This window comes from Botryllus schlosseri, chromosome 8 (assembly GCF_051294905.1).
Source record: "Botryllus schlosseri isolate E-star chromosome 8, Bs_hap1, whole genome shotgun sequence".
NCBI lineage: Eukaryota > Metazoa > Chordata > Ascidiacea > Stolidobranchia > Styelidae > Botryllus > Botryllus schlosseri.
In genome coordinates, this window is record NC_137243.1 from 4,289,960 (window position 1) to 4,298,329 (window position 8,370).

Sequence of the window (8,370 nt, forward strand, 5' to 3'; positions counted from 1 at the left end):
TGTTAATTTGTTCTGAATACTCATTAAGGACATCTCCTACCACATCATCTACGGCGAAGCCATTTTTCTTCAGCGCCCCCGTTATCGCCCCCTGAGCCCAGCTCCCCCCATATCGCCCCCTGAGCGTTTCCGCCCCCTTCAAAATCGTCAGCTCCCCTTGGGGGATGGGGGATGGGGGCTGGAGGCAAGGTTAAGAACCAATGGTTTCGATGGAAGCAGCTGTATATTGGTATTTCGGGCTAGACACAATGATTCGAGTATCCGAATCTAGTATTAATTGTAATGAAGTGAGACATGATCGAAGACTGAAATTTTACGCTCCTTTCCACTAAGATTTGATTTATCAACGAGAATTATAATTTTTTTACTATCATGCCGAAGCATCGAGACCTCGATTGGCAGTATCACAGCATACAAAATGGGTATAATAGGCCCATATGCACGTTAGTGAAAATGATATTGCTGTGAAGTCGGGTTCAACCAGAGCATTGTCATAAAATAAAATGAAATAAAAACTACCAAATTATGTCTAATGTGATGTACAACTGGCATCATTTTCTGCATCGTTCATGAAAGGTACATTTTTTAACTTACAAGTCATTCATACTCCCATGACGTCATAGTGAGTAAAACCAGACTATACTCAACTCGACTAGAACCCAAATACACTCGATTCACACGATTCAGTATCAAGTGCCCAGGCACATAAATTTGCCATGTCCTAATTGGTATTACCTAGTAATATTGTCAACAATGGTGGGGTACCGCCTCGTCTAATATGGTACGGGTGCATCGGAGATTATAAAATACGTGCATTTTTATATCTTGAACATCGAACGCATACCACAGAGTAAAATATTCGTCTGATAGGCGTGATCGGTTTCGAGTATTTAGGTTTCGAATATTGTTGTCCGCTTCATAACAGTCTGTCTGTAGAGATATCAATTCACGAGCGTTCTCTGCAAGGATTAAAAATACTGGTCACCATGTCCTGGAAAATCTGCATAGTGTGTCTTGGCGTATTTTCACGAAACAATGCTGTACATATGGAGATATATGCAGTTTTATCGATCGACTATGCCAGTGAGTATATTCAATGCAAGTGTAAATTGAGACTGTAAAGATGTGCAAACTTGTAATCCATCTAATTTTGCGCGACTCCTCCCGCGAATCAACAACCGGTGTATCCGATAATGAGCGATACGTCGGAATGTCGAGTTATGATTTATAGATGAGAATATCAAACTTTCATGAATGAGACTTTGATCCACGACCAAGCCCCAGCGAGGATTATGTTGTTTATCCTTTCTACGTGCTTCCGCATATTGACCGATTGGGCGAATGACATTCCTGATTTCGTATATACAAGACGCGTACTAGGCGTGTAGAGAAGCGCGTCACGCCGGCGTGGGAGTATTGACGCTATTTGCCGAGACAACGTATCTACGCTCGGTCGCTCGCGCATTCCGTTCCAACGGCCGTAACTGTGAATTATTAACCCCGAGCTGAAAGAAATGCGCAGCGCCCAAGATGGCTCGCTCTCGAACTGTCACCTTTGCGACACCAGTAACGTGGCTGGATGTTCCCTCTAAATTCGGCGAACCTTTCGTGTGTAGTGAATGGATGAGCGACGCGGTATACGTTCAAAATCGCATGAATTTCTGCGAATTATTACGCCTTCTAGCACGCAGTGGTTACGCCGCGAATCCTCAAAAGCGTGTCGGTTATTGCTACGCACGAAAGTTGTAGTTTATGGGCCAGCATTTCTGTTGAGATGCGGATAATATAGTATGCCTAGTCGAGCGAACCGTGTTCAAGTGGTTATGCATTCGCAGCATAGAACACATCCACTACCAACATAATTGGTACGAGTGTCACGGAATCGTGGGATGAAGCCGCGGTATTTCGTGGAAATCAGTTATACGCGCGTTTAAGTTGTGAATGTTGTAGAATCGCTTGAGGGCAATAGCTCATTGATGTCCGGGATATCTATATATCTATCCAGTTCTAGATATCCCTGATTGATGTAAACAGCTGTAGGCTCAGTTTCGCCGCAAATGTAACCGATTCTTATTCATTATCAGTATCAGTATCTTAATAATATTATCATTTCAAAACACCACAAGACTGCGATAGCAAGGTGTCGAAACGACTTGGAGTAGTATTTGAAATCAGACACCCACATGGGCCTATAGGCGATGTAAATAACAGTCATGAACATCAACATGGCACGCTGGATGGAAAGACATAAGCAAGGCATAACATAAAACGTGATGAAAATGAATGACGCATGTGTCAACATACAAGGTTGATATATCAGATCGAGGTCAGGAAATCTTGAAGGCTGACTAGTAATTATTCAGTGAAAATTGCTTGTATTTTGATTTGAATGTGGGCGCTGGACAGTGGACATGTTCGACCCTGTCGGATAGCTGGCGAGATGCTGTTACACAGTTGAGGTTCGGTATACTCGATTGAGTTACAGTGATGCGTATTCTTGTATTCCGTCCTGCACTATGATCATTAGGTATATTGGCTTGTAGGTTTCGGTTATTTTATCATGGCTGCTCATGATGGACTAGGTCTAGGTGTATTGTTATAGACGTGGGAAATTAATGGCCGGTGTCTGATAATTTCATGTTTGCACTAGTTGAGCTTTTAACACGGTCTATTGGCCGGAACAAAAAGACGATGGTGACGCAAACCATTCATTGGCACTACTTACTACTACAAGGATCATGTAGAGCAGGCGTAGGCAGAGTAAGCGTGGCTTGGTTAAAAGTTCCGGTATGTATTCCTACGTGTATGCAGGATTGCAAAATGACTCGTAACCATATCCTTTTCAATTATTCAGACTGTTACTTCGTACAATATGCGTTTGTTTTGAGCACCATTCCACTATCGTTCAATTCAAAGAATGGCTGATAACGCCACAGAGGCGGTGTGCGCGCTGTTTTTAAACTACAGTTGCAGTTCCGGAAATATCTTGCCCTTGGTAAACGAATCACAATGGAGCACAGGATTCCGTGCGTTTATCTACTTAGTCGGGTTACTGTGGAGCTTTATGTTCGTCGCTATCATCGCCGACACCTTCATGTGCTCAATCGAGGTGATCACCAGTAAAACGACTGTCATAAAAGTCGCGAGGCCTGATAAGGAAGAAGGATATCGGACGCTTGAGGTCCGAGTATGGAATGATACAGTCGCCAACTTGACTTTGATGGCTCTTGGTTCCAGTGCGCCTGAAATTCTGCTGTCCGTTATTGAAATTGTGGGCAATAATTTCCACGCCGGAGAATTAGGACCGAGCACTATCGTGGGATCGGCTGCGTTCAATTTGTTGATCATCATCGCTGTATGCGTGATGGGTATACCGATCGGAGAAGTCAGAAAAATTAAGAGATACAAAGTCTTCGCCACCACTTCGCTTTTTGCTATATTAGCCTACGTGTGGCTGTACATTGTCTTGGTCGTAAACACAAAAGACGAGGTAGATCTGTGGGAGGCGATTGCTACGTTTGCCTTTTTCCCTGTGTTGGTAGCTTTGGCGTTTATGGCGGATAAGGGATATTGTGGTAGGCAAAAAGTGAAACACACACAGCAGATGGAAATAGAACTGGGCAACAACGTAGAAGACGCGGCTTTGATGACAGCAAACAACTCAGAAGAAGAGAAACTCAAAGAAGTGGTGAGCGCTTTCATGCAGAATTTGGACAAACCTGAAAATCTATCCGAAGAGGATGCGGCTTTAATCGCGGCGCATAAAATGCATTCTGATGTCGCTCACAGTAGGGCCTGGTATCGAGTCAAGGCTTCAAGAGATATATTAGCAGGTAGAAAAGTCACGCCGGATTTGAGCTGCGCTCTGAACACGTTAAGTTCAACGTCACCGGAAGATAAACTCCATTACAAAGTCGGAGTGGATGAAATCTTAGGCAACACACAACCTAAACACGCTGTGATTGAGTTTGACGCTGTGTCTAGTTCAGTAATGGAAAACTGTGGTTCTGTTAAGATCGCGGTGGTACGTTCTGGGAACACTCAAAGCATAGTGAATGTGAGATACGAAACAGTGGACGGCACGGCCACTTCGCATGAAGATTTCGTGCCTGTAAAAAGCACTATGACATTCTACGGGAACGAGGTACGCAAATACATCGAAATCGATATAGTCGACGATGACGAATGGGAGCCGGACGAGACCTTTTTCGTGCGCTTGTTCTTAAGCAGTGACGATTCGGACGGCGGGACCGTAAAATTGGGCAGTAAAAATATAAACCAAGTCACCATTATCAACGACGACGAACCAGGCACTATAGAGTTCACCAAACCAAGTCATTTAGTCACGGAACGTGTAGGCACAGCACGCATAGCGCTGAAAAGAACTAACGGTGCCGACGGTACCGTAACAGTGGAGTGGGTTTCGAAAAACATAACCGCAAAAGAAGGAACTGATTTCATCGGAGATAGTGGTAAAATTATCTTCGAAAACGGGGAAGACACAAAACATATCGAAATCCCAATCGTAAACGACCACAAGACTGAAAAAGACGAAAGTTTCCAATTAGAACTAACATCTATATCAGAAGGAGCTAAACTAGGCCATCTTCAAAGAACCGTAGTCACCATCGTCGGAGATGAAGAATTTGAGGGCATGATCAAACGCGTCATGGCTAAGACACAATTTAAGTTGAAAAAGATGAAATTGGGATCGCAGTCCTGGGCGGAACAGTTTAAAGACGCTATGAATGTAAACGGGGGCGATGTAGAAAACGCTACTGGATTCGATTATCTGATGCACTTTCTCACGTTCGGATTCAAATTCATTTGCGCATTTGTACCGCCCCCTACGATGGCAGGCGGGTGGCCATGTTTTTTCTGCGCGTTGGCTGTGATTGGACTTTTGACTGCTGTTATACAAGATCTGGCGAGCATATTCGGTTGTCTAATCGGGTTGAAACCAAGTGTTACTGCTATTACGTTAGTGGCGCTTGGCACTTCACTACCGGATTTATTCGCTAGCAAGACAGCGGCTGTACAGGAAAAATCCGCTGACAACAGCATAGGAAATGTTACCGGTAGTAACAGCGTGAATGTGTTCTTGGGTCTTGGACTACCGTGGCTCATCGCTTCGATATACTGGAACGTCAAAGAGGGCACATCATTCCCGATACCGGCCGGGAATCTCGGCTTTAGCATCGCTATCTACTCGATATGCGCGGTTTTATCCACTTTGGTTCTCGTGCTTCGTCGTCTGACTGCATGCTCCGGAAAAGCAGAACTGGGTGGTGCCAAAATACCGAAAATCGCGACAGCGGCTTTTTTTGGGTTTCTGTGGTTTATGTACGTGCTGCTGTCTTCTTTGCAAGCGTACGACATAATAGCGGGATTCTAAGAGCACGGTGTCGACGGAAAATCTCGATTAGAGTCCCACCGATTATATTGGTTCGCCGATAATGTCGAGTCGATATCGCACTCTGAAAGGTTAAAAAATAGCGGCACTTTTCGTGGAAATGGCTGTAAAGGTGTTTAGATAAATGCTCTGAATTTTTGGTAATGCGCCTTACGCTAGATGCCATATCTTTTGAGTATCGACTGAATATATCAGGGCTATCGGGGAAGATGCTAGTTATAGTTATCGGCTCAAAATCAGATTTCGGTCTGGCTTTTAGTCTGGATTCCCGGGAACGCGTCATACGCGTTGCCCTACACTCCTTGTATTCGTTTAGTATAAGAAATCAATCGGAACACCGCTTAATCAGTTATATTTTCAATACATATTCTTTTATAAACTAAAAATCACGGAGTTGTCGATTTTTATGTAGACTTTCGTCGTGTCCTGATAAGCTCTTAAGCGATATCGATTTCTAACGTGAAGCCGGCTGTTGCAACTCACGGAGATTTTAGCCTTGACAGGAACAACTTTGATTCAGCATTAATTCGCAATTATCTGTCCGACACTAGTCATATATGTCCAGGATGTATTACCGTACGACTATGCGTGACTTAACAAGACTGTGATGGCATAAATGCATGATCCGACGATTATCTATAGTCAGAAACAGCAGACCTATGCATCGGCTACATTTTCGTGTTGAGTCTCGAGTTTCAGTGGTTTTAGACTCAATTTGTAACCTAGACACCTTCCCGGTGTAGATTGAGCTTTTGAGTATCGAATTCCGATCACACACCGTCTCCTTCATGTTTTATTCACCGGATGGGAGCAGGAGTAGTCAGCACACTCTCAGTGATGAATTAGTGGGAGCTCTCTTGCTAGAGACTTGGGATTCGTAGCTGGAACGTTGTAAATTTTTTATGATCACTTTCTGAAAACGATTTTTTTTTACCTGATGGTAAAGATAAGCACGGATTTTGCTGTTTCATATACTCAATTTTGCGTCCAATTCCAACTCGCGTACCAATACGTTGCACAAGTTAAATCTAGCATTTACGTCCATCGTTATCACTGTGAATGTGGCATGAATAGTCATGATTTTGCGATCTAAAAAGAATTATCAATAACATTAATCGTCTGGGGAATAAGACGGGAATACGACGTTTTCGCATATATCTTATAGGCTTACATATATATATAGGCGTATTTCTCACACCACCGCAGTCAAGTTATTTCTTGGTAAACCATTGTCTATTTCAGGCAATCTGTATACACAAAACGCATACCAGAATCGTTATACGAAATTGCATTGGTTATGGACTGAAATATCAATGAATGAGCTCTCCCCTCTATGTCTTTCCATGCGACGAAACAAGTACAATAGGGCGGAGTGGATCGACAAATTCTCTGGTCCGACTCCGATCCTGATTTTCAATTCTCTGGTCCTGCTCCGGCCGTATCAGAAAGAGCACTGATCCGGCTCCAGTTAGAAATGAAAAAGTCCGGCCGGATATCCAATCCGGCTCCGGTCCATGCTCCGCCCTACAAAACAAGCAAAAGTGTCCAGGTTAAGTATTTCATTGACTCAAACAACCTGCTCAAAGGCTACTCCTCAATTAAGAAGTGGTTTCTTGTCACAGGAAGACGCTATAATAGGTCCTCGTATTGATTGGGAAACTGTTAGCAGTTTCTCGAACTCGCGTGGCTTGAGGAATCAATGGACGAAATTTCAAATTGCACCCTCATTTTTATCCTGGCTGCGTCTTCGTCTAAACGCATTTTCCCGTCGCCCGCTATATAATCATCTCGAACGTGCCTATATAGGCCTACCACTATAATACGTTACAAACGAGTGGCCCAGAGGGATATTGTAACAAATCAAATAAACCAACTTTCATGTGCAAGACCTGAAAAGCTCAGAGAAAAGCAATTTAGCATCACGTATCTGATATTTGATGACGGCTATAACTTCTGTGTGTACAGAAAACTGTACGTGATCATTGTACTATTTACTGAGTGAAGACCGGCTTGGAGTTTTCTACTGTTCCAACGATTTATCAATAAATTGCCATATACTTTCAAAGACTTGAATATACCGTTGCTACAACGTCGGTAACAAACTGTTCTGCGACACTCCCCAAGGAATTTCGATTGAAATGTGGTATTAACTGGGCTATCAATTAACTCAAAAAATATTTATAGATTGTATTTCATTCTTGCCCACTTTCGCGGGCTAATTGAGTCGTACATTTAAATATTCATGAGCTGCTCCGCTAAACATTAACTGTCATTATGTATGGATTATAGCATTGTAAGAAAGTACTCGCACAACATATGAATTATATATCTCAAATTAATTTCGAAGTATATTCGTGCTTCTGTAGAGTACAGAAATGATGAGCATAACACATATAATTCAACAAGAGTGGAGAAGTTTTTAAAGTATTAGTTATAAACTATAGATATAGCACTTATAAACCACCTTGACACTTCATTGACCCGCCGATCGAGATGATAAAAACCAGTGTAGCTTCCCTGATATGGCATGCTAAGAACCAACAGGAACGCCATTGAAATTCTGGGTTCAGAATCTCGTCTTTTCGCGATTGCCCAGAATGCCCATGCCCACATTAGTAATACAAGTCCGTATGGTTTTCAAGGTTGTGATGCCTCGAGTCATGACTCGACTCGAGTCGCGATTTCTTGATGACTCGATTTGACTCTAGTCATTTTCGAAAAATACGGAAATGGCTCGAGTCGAGTCAATCTTTGTATTGACTCGACTTGGACTCGAGTCATTGCGCATGACTGGAACCAAATCATATGACTCGAGACTCAGACAGTCAAGACCGACATTTTATTGTAATTTCGAAGAATTGTAAAGTAACCGCGCTATTTGGGATTTCGTCTATTGGTAGTTGGTAGTTGGTACTGGTCCTTGAAAATGCGACCACAAACAGCTAAAGTGATGAAAA

At 42.9% G+C, this 8,370-nt stretch overlaps 1 pseudogene across 1 annotated transcript; it reads left to right on the forward strand.

The window, feature by feature from the left end:
- Nucleotides 1-1,283: 1,283 nt before the first annotated feature.
- Nucleotides 1,284-5,799, forward strand: LOC145444520 (sodium/calcium exchanger Calx pseudogene; annotated as a pseudogene). Its single transcript, XR_013916710.1, has 2 exons — nucleotides 1,284-2,787; nucleotides 2,855-5,799. The product of XR_013916710.1 is annotated as a sodium/calcium exchanger Calx pseudogene (transcript).
- Nucleotides 5,800-8,370: the final 2,571 nt, after the last annotated feature.